Below are 13,679 nucleotides of genomic sequence, written 5' to 3'. Positions count from 1 at the left end.
TAAACCCTGCCCTCGAGAGGAAAATGTATTACTTGCATTTAACTAGGAGACAAAGACAACTCTGCAAATAATTGGGAAATAGAAGAGCGTGTGCTCTGCACATCTGGTTTTGTTTTGTGTGTTTGCCTGCACAACATCGTCTCCTCTTTCTTTGAGTAAAAAGCGTCCTCCTTTACTTAGATTCTCTCTTCTTTCCCACATGGGCTGACTGTGCTGTGGAACGGTCTGTCCAGTCCAAGCCCACCGCCACTCGCCCCTACCAAGGGGAGCCAGGGGCCCTAAACTGGGAGAAGGCGAATCTCTTCTGCTGGAGACCGGCTCTCTAGTGGACTGACATACAGTGGAAGCAGTTAAGGAGTATCACTTCAGTGACACTGCCTAGGGAAAGCCTGGATTCCTTCTCTTGAGATATCAGGGCTGGGCTAGAAGCTGATCTTTCTGATATCTAGGAGTTCAGCATTTCTTTCAGTTCTGTGAACTACTCAGACCCCTTAGGCAGAGTTGAGTTCTGTATTTCTCACACTCAAAGAGCCCTGAGAGAGACGCAACGTGCAATAAAGGCCAAGCTAGACGGGCTAAGTGCTGGGTTTAGAAGAAGATGACTTTTGCCTGATGTGACCAGGTGTGCTACGCCCAGCACAGAGGGTGAGAAAGACCTGAAACTGGGCGAGCGCGTAATGAAAAGACAGACACACGTAACCTGCCAAGCGGGGAGTCAGGGGCCTCCTGCTCTCCGTGGCAGGAGGACAAAGGGCTCCTTTCAGCCGCACTTTTATTGGCAGAAGTCACAGCAGATCGTTAAGAAACAGCTATCCTGAGGAGTTTGATCAGCGCACCACAAAGAGGGAGTCAAGTTAGGGCTCTGCTGTTGATCAGGACCATCTTGTTTTGTTTCCATAGAGATGGAGGCAGAGGCAGGCAGCGAAGCGGAGCCGGTTCCGCCCCAAGAATGTCCGTTTGGCTTGCTTCCCAGGACCGCAGGAGGGCGCAGTGCGCCGCAGCCCCGGCCCTGGAGCAGGTTCTGGTCCCTGCTCCACCAGGCTGCCGCAGAGGCGGAGGTGGTGTATCCAACAGGGGTCCAGCAGATGGATCGGTCGCGTTCTATCTCCATGTCCTCTTCTACTCTTGCCGTCAAGGCCCTTTGGTCTCTGCCTGACGGTCTCATGACTTTTCCTGCCTCGTGGCTTCTGTCTAATGCCTCTTCTCTGTGTTTCTCTTCACTCTTTTCCATCCTAATGTTGGAAATACTGTCAAATCTTGCATTTAAATTTCCAAAGAGAAAGTATCAGATTGGTCAGTCAGCTGTCATCCAGTTTATAACACCTCTTAGACAAAGCTGTTTTGCTAGGGTGACTTTTTAGAGGTCTGGCCAGATGCTTCAGCCAGGAGAGGGATCCCAGGTCTCAGAGAACAGAGGTCTTTGTGTTGGAGAAGAGGGCTGTGGGCAGGCAGACATGAATAGTGCCATGTGCAGGAAAGCCTCCAGGGCACGTCCTTTGGATTCATTTCATGGGCAATAAAAAGCCACTGAAGGTTTTCAAAAGACTAACTACTAGAATTCTATTTAGAAAAATCAGTTAGTAGTCTGTGGGGATAGGACTGTCAGTGCAGAATACAGGGAGAGCAGTGCAGAGGTCCAAGTGAAATGTGCGAGTCCTAAAGTAAGAAGTTATCGGATCCTAAGGCTTAGGCATGGCCTTCTTCCCTGGGGAATGGAAATTAAAAAGAGAAAGGCATTTAGAACGATTATGCACCAGGTTGAGTAAGGGAGGAGAAGAAGAAGGAACCATCAAAAATAACTCTGAAGCTTTGAATTTGTGTGACAATACCAAATAGAGAAATAGGAAATTCAAACCGGCTTGTAGGAGGACAGGAAGGATGAATTCTACTTTGGACATAGTCATAATTCAAGACAGAAGTTGCCTCACAATGATCAGAGTTCAGTTCAGTTCAGTCGCTCAGTCATGTCTGACTCTTTGCAACCCCATGAATTGCAGCACACCAGGCCTCCCTGTTCTTATTACCAAATTCAAACTTAAATTGAAGAAAGTAGGGAAAACCACTAGACCATTCAGGTATGACCTAAATCAAATCCCTTATGATTATACAGTGGAAGTGAGAAATAGATTTAAGGGACTAGATCTGATAGAGTGCCTATCAGGACTATGGACGGAGGTTCGTGACATTGTACAGGAAACAGGGATCAAGACCATCCCCATGGAAAAGAAATGCAAAAAAGCAAAATGGCTGTCTGGGGAGGCCTTACAAATAGCTGTGAAAATAAGAGAAGTGAAAAGCAAAGGGGAAAAGGAAAGATATAAGCATCTGAATGCAGAGTTCCAAAGAATAGCAAGAAGAGATAAGAAAGCCTTCCTCAGTCATCAGTGCAAAGAAATAGAGGAAAACAACAAAATGGGAAAGACTAGAGATCTCTTCAAGAAAATTAGAGATACCAAGGGAACATTTCATGCAAAGATGGGCTTGATAAAGGACAGAAATGGTATGGACCTAACAGAAGCAGAAGATATTAAGAAGAGGTAGCAAGAATACACAGAAGAACTGTACAAAAAAGATCTTCACGACCCAGATAATCACGATGATGTGATCACTGACCTAGAGCCAGACATCCTGGAATGTGAAGTCAAGTGAGCCTTAGAAAGCATCACTATGAACAAAGCTAGTGGAAGTGATGGAATTCCAGGTGAGCTATTTCACATTCTGAAAGATGATGTTGTGAAAGTGCTGCACTCAATATGCCAGCAAATTTGGAAACCTCAGCAGTGGCCACAGGACTGGAAAAGGTCAGTTTTCATTCCAATCCCAAAGAAAGGCAATGCCAAAGAATGCTCAAACTACTGCACAATTGCACTCATCTCACATGCTAGTAAAGTAATGCTCAAAATTCTCCAAGCCAGGCTTCAGCAATACGTGAACCGTGAGCTTCCAGATGTTCAAGCTGGTTTTAGAAAAGGCAGAGGAACCAGAGATCAAATTGCCAACATCCGCTGGATCATGGAAAAAGCAAGAGAGTTCCAGAAAAACATCTATTTCTGCTTTATTGACTATGCCAGAGCCTTTGACTGTGTGAATGATCAGAGTTAGTAATTTTTAAAGTTTATATTTTTAATTTTAATGCATAAAACTTTGTTCAGATGAAATTTTAAGTGGAAGATCAATATGTCAAGCAAAATAAAAGTGAAGCTATTCTTCTTGATGGGCTTGGGTAGGAGGGTCCCAGAGCCTCCCCTACTTGCCCTGCTCTTATTACTTCCCCACTTCTAACACATATCTAAGTGGGCATCTTAATGATGCATGGAGAGATGTTGGGGAAAGTGCTCCATCTTTTGTAGATGGAAAAAACTGCTGTCCGAGGAGGAAAATGAACTGCCCAAGGGCCTACAGCTGGTCAATAAAAGGTCTAGGACAAAACCCCAGGTTTCCTAATGCACAGTTCACTAACAAATGCCTAATGTGTGCCTGGCCCTGAGCTAAGGCTACAGTGTGACAAAGAGAGTCTGTCTTCACAGAATCTATATTCTAAATGAACATGTGATACATTCAGAATGGTGATCCTCTGGAGAAAACGGAACAGACTGCTGTGGGAGAGGGAAGCAGGCTGGGCTGGTAGGGAATAAGAAGGAGCCAGCTCTATGACGAGCCAGGGGAAGTGGGCTCCAAGAAGGAAGAGCAATTGGAAATACCCAGAGGCAGAAATGAGCTGGAAGTATTTGATGAAAAGAAAGGCATCCGCATATCTGAAAGGCAGTAAATAAATGAGGGGATAAATGGTAAAAGGTGAATGACATCCAAGGAGCAAACTGGGGCCAATCATGCGCGCTCTTGCTTGGTGAAGTTTGGTGTGCCAGTAAGACTTCTCTTAGTATTTTACTTATTTAATTACTTTTAGTTTTGGTTGCACTGGATCTCGGTTGCTGGCACGGGCTTTCTCTAGTTGCAGAAAGCAGGGGCTGCTCTCTAGCTGTGATGTGCAAGCTTCTCATTGTGGTGGCTCCTCTTGCTGCAGAGCATGGGCTCTGAGCACACAGGCTTCAGCTGTTGCGGCACATGGGCTCAGCAGTTGCAGCTTTCGGGCTCCAGCGCACAGGCTCAGGAGTTGGGGTGCTCTGCAGCATGTGGGATCGTCCCAGGTCAGGGATTGAACCCAAGTCCCCTGCATGGGCACGTGGACTCTCATCCACTGTACCACCAGGAAAGTCCCCAGCAGGACGTTTGAATGGAGAGGGCCAGCAGGAACTGGGAAGTTGGATGGAGATCAGGGTAGAGATACATATTTACAAGGCTGTACCTTTTCAGGGAAGAGTCATTTGAAACTCTAGAAGTGCATGAGGCAGCCAAAGTTTGCAAGACTACTAGGAGAAATGGAAAAGAGCTGATAAAAGAAACTTGAGGGACATTTACGAGAGAAGGGGGAAAATATCGCAGATAGAAGGGGAAAAAAATCGCAGAACTAACAGCTAAGAGAAGTGCCAGCTACCTGCACCCTCACAGAAATCCTGGGTCCCATGACCTTCAAAACTGGGGAGGATGTCAACACTGTCAAGTGCTGCCATCCCCCCAAAGTTCAAAGACCTGAGGGATAAAGTCTCTGAGCCAGGCAACTAGGGAAACAGCTGTCCAGGGGACCTGAAAGCGTGGTCTCCACAGGATGCTCATGCTTTCGGTCAAAATCGCATAGCAAGCATTTGAGGCGTGAATTACTTCAACTGGAAGTGCAATTCAGTGCAGTCACGAGTCCTGTGCTGTGCATTCACACAGGATGTAGCAGCCTTGGCACTGGAGATAGAGATAAAGGATCATCGATGAAAAGGGGTAAGGAAACACGCCCTTTACCCTCAAGAATTTCCTAGCGGAAGAGGTAAGTAGCCCAGGACAGTGTGACCATCTACGGGAATCAAGTATCTTCACTGTTGGTCCCCCAGAAGTTTGATGTTAAGCGTGTCAGTGACGACACTGCTCAGGACAGGATTTCTGTTACAGCACTCACTCCTTCAGAAACATTGGCACAATCCTTGTGTTATAGGACCTGTGTGTGATGTGAAGACCCCTAGTACTGTATCAGGGTCAGCCTTCAGTTCAATTTGACCAACATTTAATCAGAACCTTCTGTACAAAAGGCATCGCTTAGCACAACACACAATCCCAAGCCTCAGCACTTGTGCAGGTAGTAAGAGAGAGAAATACTGCAAGGAAAGTAATGTGCTTTGCGAGTTCAGAAGAGGGAGGGTTCATGTCTAGCTGAACTCTAGCTAAATTCATCAAGCAGTGACATTCCAGCTGCTTTTAAGGGTTGGGTAGGACTTCTCCAAGCCCTCATGTTCAGTCATTAAAAGCTGATAGAGCATAATTTTCTAATTACTCATGAGCTGCAGGGTCCCATCTGTCTCACTTATTCACCTAGGCTTAAGGATGAAGTGGGGGACACTTAATGAACGCCCACTGAAAACAGTAGCAGCGTCAGAGTGACACTAGACAGGGGGTTATATGCCTCAGCATCATCTTCCTCTGAATCCTTAGGACAATGTTATAGTTACTGGAACTGAAGCTTGATGACAAAACTTCTTCCAGGGCGGTGAATAATGAAACATGCTACCGCAAGAAATGCTGCAAGCAGAGCAAGATCTGGGCTGCTAATTAACATGTGTTTGTTTTAAAGCTCTTCTCTATAATAATATTTATTTATAATACAATTAGCTTCTCTTCTTCCCCAAATCGGTCATATGAAAAACTACAAATGAAGTACAAGATCCATTTGTCAAAGCGTTATGTTTCCTCTATGAAGTGTGTACTGGCTTCAGTTCAGTTCAGTCGCTCAGTCGTGTCTGACTCTTTGCGACCCCATGAATCGCAGCACGCCAGGCCTCCCTGTCCATCACCAACTCCCGGAGTTCACTCAGACTCACGTCCATCCAGTCAGTGATGCCATTGAGCCATCTCACCCTCTGTCGTCCCCTTCTCCTCCTGCCCCCAATCCCTCCCAGCATCAGAGTCTTTTCCAATCAGTCAACTCTTCACATGAGGTGGCCAAAGTACTGGAGTTTCAGCTTTAGCATCATTCCTTCCAAAGAACACCCAGGGCTGATCTCCTTCAGAATGGACTGGTTGGATCTCCTTGCGGTCCAAGGGACTCTCAAGACTCTTCTCCAACACCACAGTTCAAAAGCATCAATTCTTCCGCACTCAGCCTTCTTCACAGTCCAACTCTCACATCCATACATGACCACTGGAAAAACCATAGCCTTGACTAGACGGACCTTTGTTGGCAAAGTAATGTCTCTGCTTTTCAGTATGCTACTGGCTTAGCTATCATGTAATAACAGAACTCTTCTAAAGTTATCAGTACAGTAAAGCCAATAGGCGGTAAAGAAACAGATTTTAAAGGACTGCTGCTGCTAAGTCGCTTCAGTCGTGTCCAACTCTGTGCAACCCCAGAGATGGCAGCCCACCAGGCTCCCCCGTCCCTGGGATTACTGAAAACTAAAACAAAGGACAAAGTATATCTCAGTATGAAAGATATGAAAAATGCTTTTCTATGCAATAAATCAGCCCTAAATGGCAATATGTGAACGTGCTGTGCCTCCACTCCTCCTGTGTGCTGTGTGCTTAGTCGCTCAGTCGTGTCTGACTCTTTGTGACCCCATGGACTGTAGCTCGCCAGGCTCCTCTGTCCATGGGATTCTTGAGTAGCCTATCCCTTCTCCAGGAGATCTTCTCAACCCAGGAATCAAACCAAGGTCTCCTGCACTGCTGTGGATTCTTTATCAGCTGAGCTACCAGGAACCCCCATTCTTCCTACCAATTTGTTACTTGATGATTCCTTGGGTCATTCAGAGTGAGATAATCTGACCAGTAATCCCCAGTGATGGAAGTTGAACCCCCCCTCTGCACAGAGCTTAGCCCTAGAGATAGGAAAAGATTGGAAGGACATTTACAGTCTTCCTGTGGCCCAAGCTGGAGGTGAAGAGATGTTTGCAGCACTGCCCCTGCTGGAAACACACACCCCAGACAGCATATTACACATCTATACTGTTTAACTTGTGCTGTATTTTGGGCAGATGCATTTCCCAAGCGTCCTTTCTGTGCAGCAATTATGGCAGGGCAACTAGCGGTAAAGGACATACGGTTTCTATTTCCAAAAGCCCCTCCTCTCCTCTCATTTCCCCTTCCATTTCTCCTCGCCCTTTGTAACTCCCTGCTCCTACTTGGCAAGCCCTCCTCTAGGCCAGTGAGTAGAATATCATGTACAAAGGTGTTTCTGAGTCAGAATAAGACCATAGCCTGGGGAGCTTTGTAGTCAACTAAAGCAGAATGCCAAATTCATTCAAGACTGAACAATTGGCCCTGGCCCCAAAGTGATGCCATCCAGCCACCTCCTCACATGGCCAGGGCCATGAGAACCACCCCTCGTGGGGACCATCAGCCATGGGAGGAAACACTGAAGCCCTGTCCTTTTTTGCAGGTGAAGACAGAAATCGCTCAGTGCCGCAAACAGAGGATGAGCACTTGTCTTTCTCTCCTTAATTCAGTGCATGGGGATTACAGTGGTGCTATACCACCCCAGACAGGAGCTGTGTAGGGGGAATCATTGGAACTTTTTGTCCTTTCTTTGAGAGTGAGAAGAGAAACCCTATCGATTTCAAAGACACGCTCTTTCCCAACCTACTCTCCCTCTCCCCACCAGTTGTGTTCCCAGTGATCAAAGACCTGTTCTGCCGTGCGTGCATACTAATTTGCTTCAGTCATGTCCGACTCTTTGTGACCCCATGGAGTAGGACCCACCAGGCTCCTCTATGGGAGGAGTCTATGGGAGTCCCCAGGCAAGAATCCTGGAGTGGGTTGCCAGGCTGTCCTCCAGGGGAACTCGCTGACCCAGGATCACACTCCTGTCTCCTGTGTCTACTGCACTGGCAGGCAAGTCATCACTAGTACCACCCTTCTGCCACGGAAGTTGTTTAATTTCCTAATCGTAAAATTATATAGATCAAATCACCTGATGTTTTATAATTGTAACCTACAAATCAATTCGCATGATTGACTAAATGTGTCTGTTGCCAAGCAAGGGGCCTGTGCCCATAGTGTAGAGAGTCAAATTCTGACAGCAGCTATTTGCAGCAAAGCAAGGGTTCATTTGCAGGGTGCCAGGCAAGGAGAATGGGAAGCTTGTGCTCAAAAACCCAAACTCCTTAGATGGCTTTTAGCAAGGGTTTTCAGAGAGTGTTAGAGGAGAGGGTCATAGGATGCCTGATCAGCCTGTGGCACTTCCTCTGATTGGTTAGTGGTGAAGTAGCAGGGTGATATTTTGGGAATCTTAATCATCAGTCTTCTAGTTCCATCTGGGGTCTTGTGTACAACATGTAGTCAGCATGTTCCACTGGGTGGGAGCCAGTTTCTGCAGAACAATTCAAAGACATGTATCAGATTGTTACCTGTATCCCTTCCAGGGGACCCAGGAGTCCTGTGACTCTTCTTTTCTAATTATTAACTGCTTGAGTCTGCTCTCTGTAACTCAGGGAAGGCCTAGGAGAGCAAAACCTTTTAATACAAACAAGAAATGTGGAACATGGAGGGGCTTTTGTACCCAAGAAGGCCCTGCAGGGTGCCTCTTGATTTCAATTCCCATTTTCCTTTGATACTCCTCAATCCTGAGGATAACAGAGGTCAGACAAGAAAGGGAATACTTAAGTTTTAGACAAAGAGATTAATCATAAACTTACAGGAAAACTTGGTTTTACGTGGGCTCAGTTTCATGTCCTGGCACTTATTAGTGAAACTTCTTGCCTAGGTACCTTGGCACAGTTTTACACCTAAATCTAACTTAATTTCCTTCCCGAGAAATATAACCACAACCTCAGTAAGCAAAATTAGGCTGCAAAATATGTGAAATTAATTTGTTTAATTAAAGAGGAAGTAATGAAATAAATGGAGAAGGAAATGGCAACCCACTCCAATATTCTTGCCTGGAAAGCCCCATGGACAGAGGAACCTGGCGGGCTGCAGTCCCTGGGCTTGCAAAGAGTCAGACATGACTGAGCACGCATGCATGCAACCTAAGAGTTAAATCTTAGTCTAAAAAATTTGGAAGACAATCTTATCAGTGGTGAGCTCGCCAATCTTTGAGAGCTTCGGCTGTGAGAATTCTACTGGAGGGCATAATCTAAGAGGCTTTGTCAAGCTTGACTCAACTCTGATTATCATGATTTCGTGTTCAGTAACAGCATTCAGCTGGTATGAAACCATGTTTTTATAGGGCGTGTTTTGCCCCCCAGGTCAAAAGTCTTAATTCATCTTCACTAAGTAAAGAACCATCAGTGACTATATCACCAAAAGGAACACTTCAATCCATCTTCTTTCTTTTTTCCAAGGAGGAGGGATTGGGAGTTGATATCCTCACCTGTCAGCTGGGGTTGGAGGGGGCAGAAATAGGTCAGCATATCCTCCAGGGAGTGTGAGCCTCACCTGTAATGCTGTAACCTAAGGGTGTGGCCATGTCCATGTGCTGTCTATGAGATGACTACATCCACTCCATGTGGCTTTAAAACAATGGGTGAAGGCAAGAGGATTTGGCTTGTTCAGCTACAGTACGAATGCTCAGATTTGACTCAAATATGGATGCAGAAATCAAGTCAGGCACATGCTTGGAAAAATTAGCTGTCTTGTGCCTCGGCAGACCAGGCATATGATGGTTAAGTTGTATAAGCGCGGGAAGAAATAGGTTTAGGAAAGGGCTGGGTGTCAACAGTTTCTGCTCAAGCCCACCCTGAGGATCCAGCAGGATTTCAGTATCAGATGGGCTGTACCCCAGAGTGCTGTGCCTCTGCCATCCCCGCCAGACCTCCCTTTCCATGGGAGAAATCCTTGATGACTGGCTACTCTTTCGTGCAACTTAGAAGCCTCTGAGTCTTCCCTCCAGGCTTTGTGCATACTAAGGAAATATGGATACATTTTAATATATCTAGTAAAGAAAATGTATTTTCTCCCATAAATCTTATTAAAATGTATTCCATTGACATGTAAATTGATAAAATTACTATGGAGAAAAGTAAAGAGGTTCCTTAAAAAGCTAAAAGAGTATTACCATGTGACCCAGCAATCCAACTACTAGGCATATACCCAGAGAAAACCATAATTCTATAAGATACATGCCCTTCGATGTTCATTGCAGCCCTATGTACAGCCAGGACGTGGAAGCAACCTAAATGTGCATCAGCAGAGGAATGGATTAATCATAAGAAGAAATGAAATTGTGCTATTTGCAGAGATGTGGATGGACCTAGATGCTTCATACAGAGTGCAATATCACAAAGAGAAAAATATTATATATTTACACATATATGTGAAATTTAGAAAAATGGTATCAGTGATCTTATTTGCAAAGCAGAAACAGAGACACAGATGTAGAGAGCAAACACATAGATACCAAGGTAGAAGTGGGAGGGGGGGTGAACTGGGAAATTGGGATTGATATATATACACTATTGATACTATGCATAAAATAGATAAGTAATGAGAACCACTGTAGCACAGGCAACCATTGTCCATGTCTGTGGTGGGAAGGAAATCCAGAAAAGAGGGGATATATATAAACAGATAGCTGTTTCACTTTTCTGTACAGCAGAAAGTAACACAACATTGTAAAGCAGTGTCCAACTCTTTGCAACCCCATGGACTGTAGCCTGCCAGGCTCCTCTGTCCATGGGATTCTCCAGGCAGGAATACTGGAGTGGGCAGCTGTTCCCTTCTGCAAGGGATCTTCCCAGCCCAGGGACTGAACCCAGGTTTCCTGCATTGCAATCAGATTCTTTCCCCTATGAGCCACCAGGGAAGCCCAAGAATACTGGAGTGGGTAGCTTCTCTCTTCTCCAGGGGACCTTCCCAGCCCAGGGACTGAACCAGGGTCTCCTTCATTGCAGATGAGTTGCTCAGTTCTCCCTTGTCTCTCTCATGTGTACATGTTATTAAGCTTTTATTTTGCTTTCTTTTAATCTGTCTCACATCAACTTAATTCTTACACCAGCCGGAAGAACCTAGAAGGGTAGAGGAAAATGTCTTTCTGTTCAACAGACAGCTGTGGTTGGCTTTTGTGCTGAGATGTCCAGAGGGCTGATGGAGTGGGAACTCAGGTGCTGTGAAGGTGCATGTCTTTGTAGCTGAATCTACGTTTTTTCCTGAAGAAGGCCACTGGATAGCTGAGAGTGAGAGGGGGAAGAAAAATATAAAGCATTCAGGATGAATCAAACAAAATTGAGATGGTTGTATGCATTTTTCCCAATATGTATGTCTTTACTGAAGGAAGAGGGCAGCCCTTCATCAGTAAGTAGTGGAGTCCAGCCCCTGGGCTGAGGTAAGGACCAGAACTTGAACCAGCAAGGTCTGTAAAAAGGAATACAGTACCCACTGGACACGGGGTGTTAAGAAGCAGGGATTCTGGCACAGGGACCCAAGGAGGGGACAGTTTATAACAAAGGTAGGGACTCAATCTTGAGACAATCACAGAAACTGAGTTATCAGAACTGGATGCAAAATCAAAGCTGTCCTGGCAAAGAAAATTTTTTAGAGTCTCAGACAATTGAGCCAGAGCCCTAAGGTTAGTCAGGGTCAAGAGACCTGAGCTGTGCGGAGAGGATGACCACCAAAGGCTGAGAACCTGGTGGAGCCTGCCTGTTATCCGAGATGACACAGGCGCGTGCACTCAGCTCCCCTTGCACCATCAGATTAGTGCTACCCTTACAGTAGAGTGAAATGTATTTCATGACCCCTGATAAATACTGAATATCTAAACACACAGTGGACTGTGGAAGGTGGAGAGAAATTAAGGAGCTATAAGGAGGCAAGTGGGATGATTTTTATGGCCCAGGCTCCAACATTACTGTACGGTCTTAGAGGGGTCCTTTCCTTTCTCTTGGCCTTGGTTCTCATTTGCAAAAATAAAAAAGATGAATCAGATGGTCTAATTCCTCTAGTTATTTTCATCTTAAGTAAACATAGGATATACAATGTTGCCACATCTCCCCAGCCCACAGATTTACCACATTGAAATATTTTAGGGAATGTTTTGAACTTATATGTAAGTATTAAGAAGAAGCATATTAGTTCTTCACTCATAATCCAGTTGATTCCACGTAATCCCTGGGTAGATCTGTTGTCCAAGTACTCTGCTTCCATCACCACTATCATAAAATACTGCCATTGTTTCACTCTCTCATTACCCTGCTCCCTTGGTCTTTATCTGTCTTATTCAAACCATAAATCAGTTGATTCATTCCCTGTGAAATTGGGAGGGTCTTCCCTGGTGGCTCAGTGGTAAAGAAGCCACCTGCCAATGCAAGATTCATGGGTTCCAGTCCTGGGTTGGGAAGATGCCCTGGAGAAGAAAATGGCAACCTACTCCAGTATTCTTGCCTAGAAAATTTCGTGGCCAGAGGAGCCTGGTGGCTACAGTCTATGGGACTGCAAAGAGTCAGGCAAGACTTACAACTAAACAACAACAGCAACAGTGAAATTGGGAATACAACTACTTAGTGAAATGGAGCAGGACCCCAAGTCCTGTTCTCACCCTGCCTTATGTCTGTGAAAAAACTTTAGCCAAAGAATAAGTTTAATCGGAGAAGTGAGAACATGCAGAAACAAGGGAAGACAGTATAAGGAAACTACATAATAATAGTTTAGTCTTTAAGCAAATTCAGGGACCTTTAGTTCCTTCTCAAGGATTAAAGAGAATATTCTGGGCCATATCCTATGAGCTGTCTTACAGCTACTGAAAATCCCACCAAGTGGGAGAAGTTAACTATCTGATAGACAGACTGTAGCTGTGACATAAGCAGCCACAATTCTAAGAATTGACCTCAAGGAAATGGAAACAAACCTACCCTGGGACTGAAGATTAACTATGACTCAAACAACCACGCTGGTCAGGCCACCGATGACCAATTTCAAGATGACGGTCAGAGCTGACTGTGCTGTTTCTGCATGTAGCCCCTGCTTCTGTCTTTAATAGAGCTTTAAGAGCTCTTGTCCCCTGATTGCAGGGAGGAGGAGTTGGCCTTTGGACAGGAGTGTACCCTACCCCCTAACCCCCTCCCCTCCAGTTGCTGGCATCCAAAATAAAACAAACTTTCCTTTCCACCAATCTGGCCTTTCTACTGGCTTTTGAGAGGTGAGCAGCTGGACCTGGGTTCTGTAACATTAGGAAGTATATTATTTATCATGGGATAAATTCTAATAAGTGGATTCAGAAAAGTGGGCCTGGCTGGAGGCACAGCTGCTGTTTCTTAGCCTTCTGCTTAACTCAGAAGGATCCAGACCAGAATCTGCCAGAGACAGAGCCAGCATCAGCATACGCACTGAGCCCACATGCTCCAAGTTACTCGGAACTCAGAGTTGCTTTTCCCTTGTGTTGCTTTGGAAGCAAAGTCACAAGCCCCTGGCACTCACTAAGCCGAGGTGTTGTCTGGCTAGAGGACACAGCCCAGAAAGGCCGCTCCTTCACCACAGACAGCAGCATCCTCCTCGGGTGGACTGGAAGGCTCTGTGAGCTTGCACTCTGCTGCTTTCAATACCTAGCCTGCTAAAGGAAAGGGAAGGTTGTCAAGAAAAGGAAGGCTACTGGTCTGTGTAAACCTTAACAAAGAAATAACCCAAAACACACTTTAAGATACATCTTT

This window comes from Bos indicus, chromosome 15 (genome assembly GCF_029378745.1).
Source record: "Bos indicus isolate NIAB-ARS_2022 breed Sahiwal x Tharparkar chromosome 15, NIAB-ARS_B.indTharparkar_mat_pri_1.0, whole genome shotgun sequence".
In the NCBI taxonomy this organism is placed as follows: Eukaryota; Metazoa; Chordata; class Mammalia; order Artiodactyla; family Bovidae; genus Bos; species Bos indicus.
Note: the sequence above shows the minus strand (reverse complement) of the source record.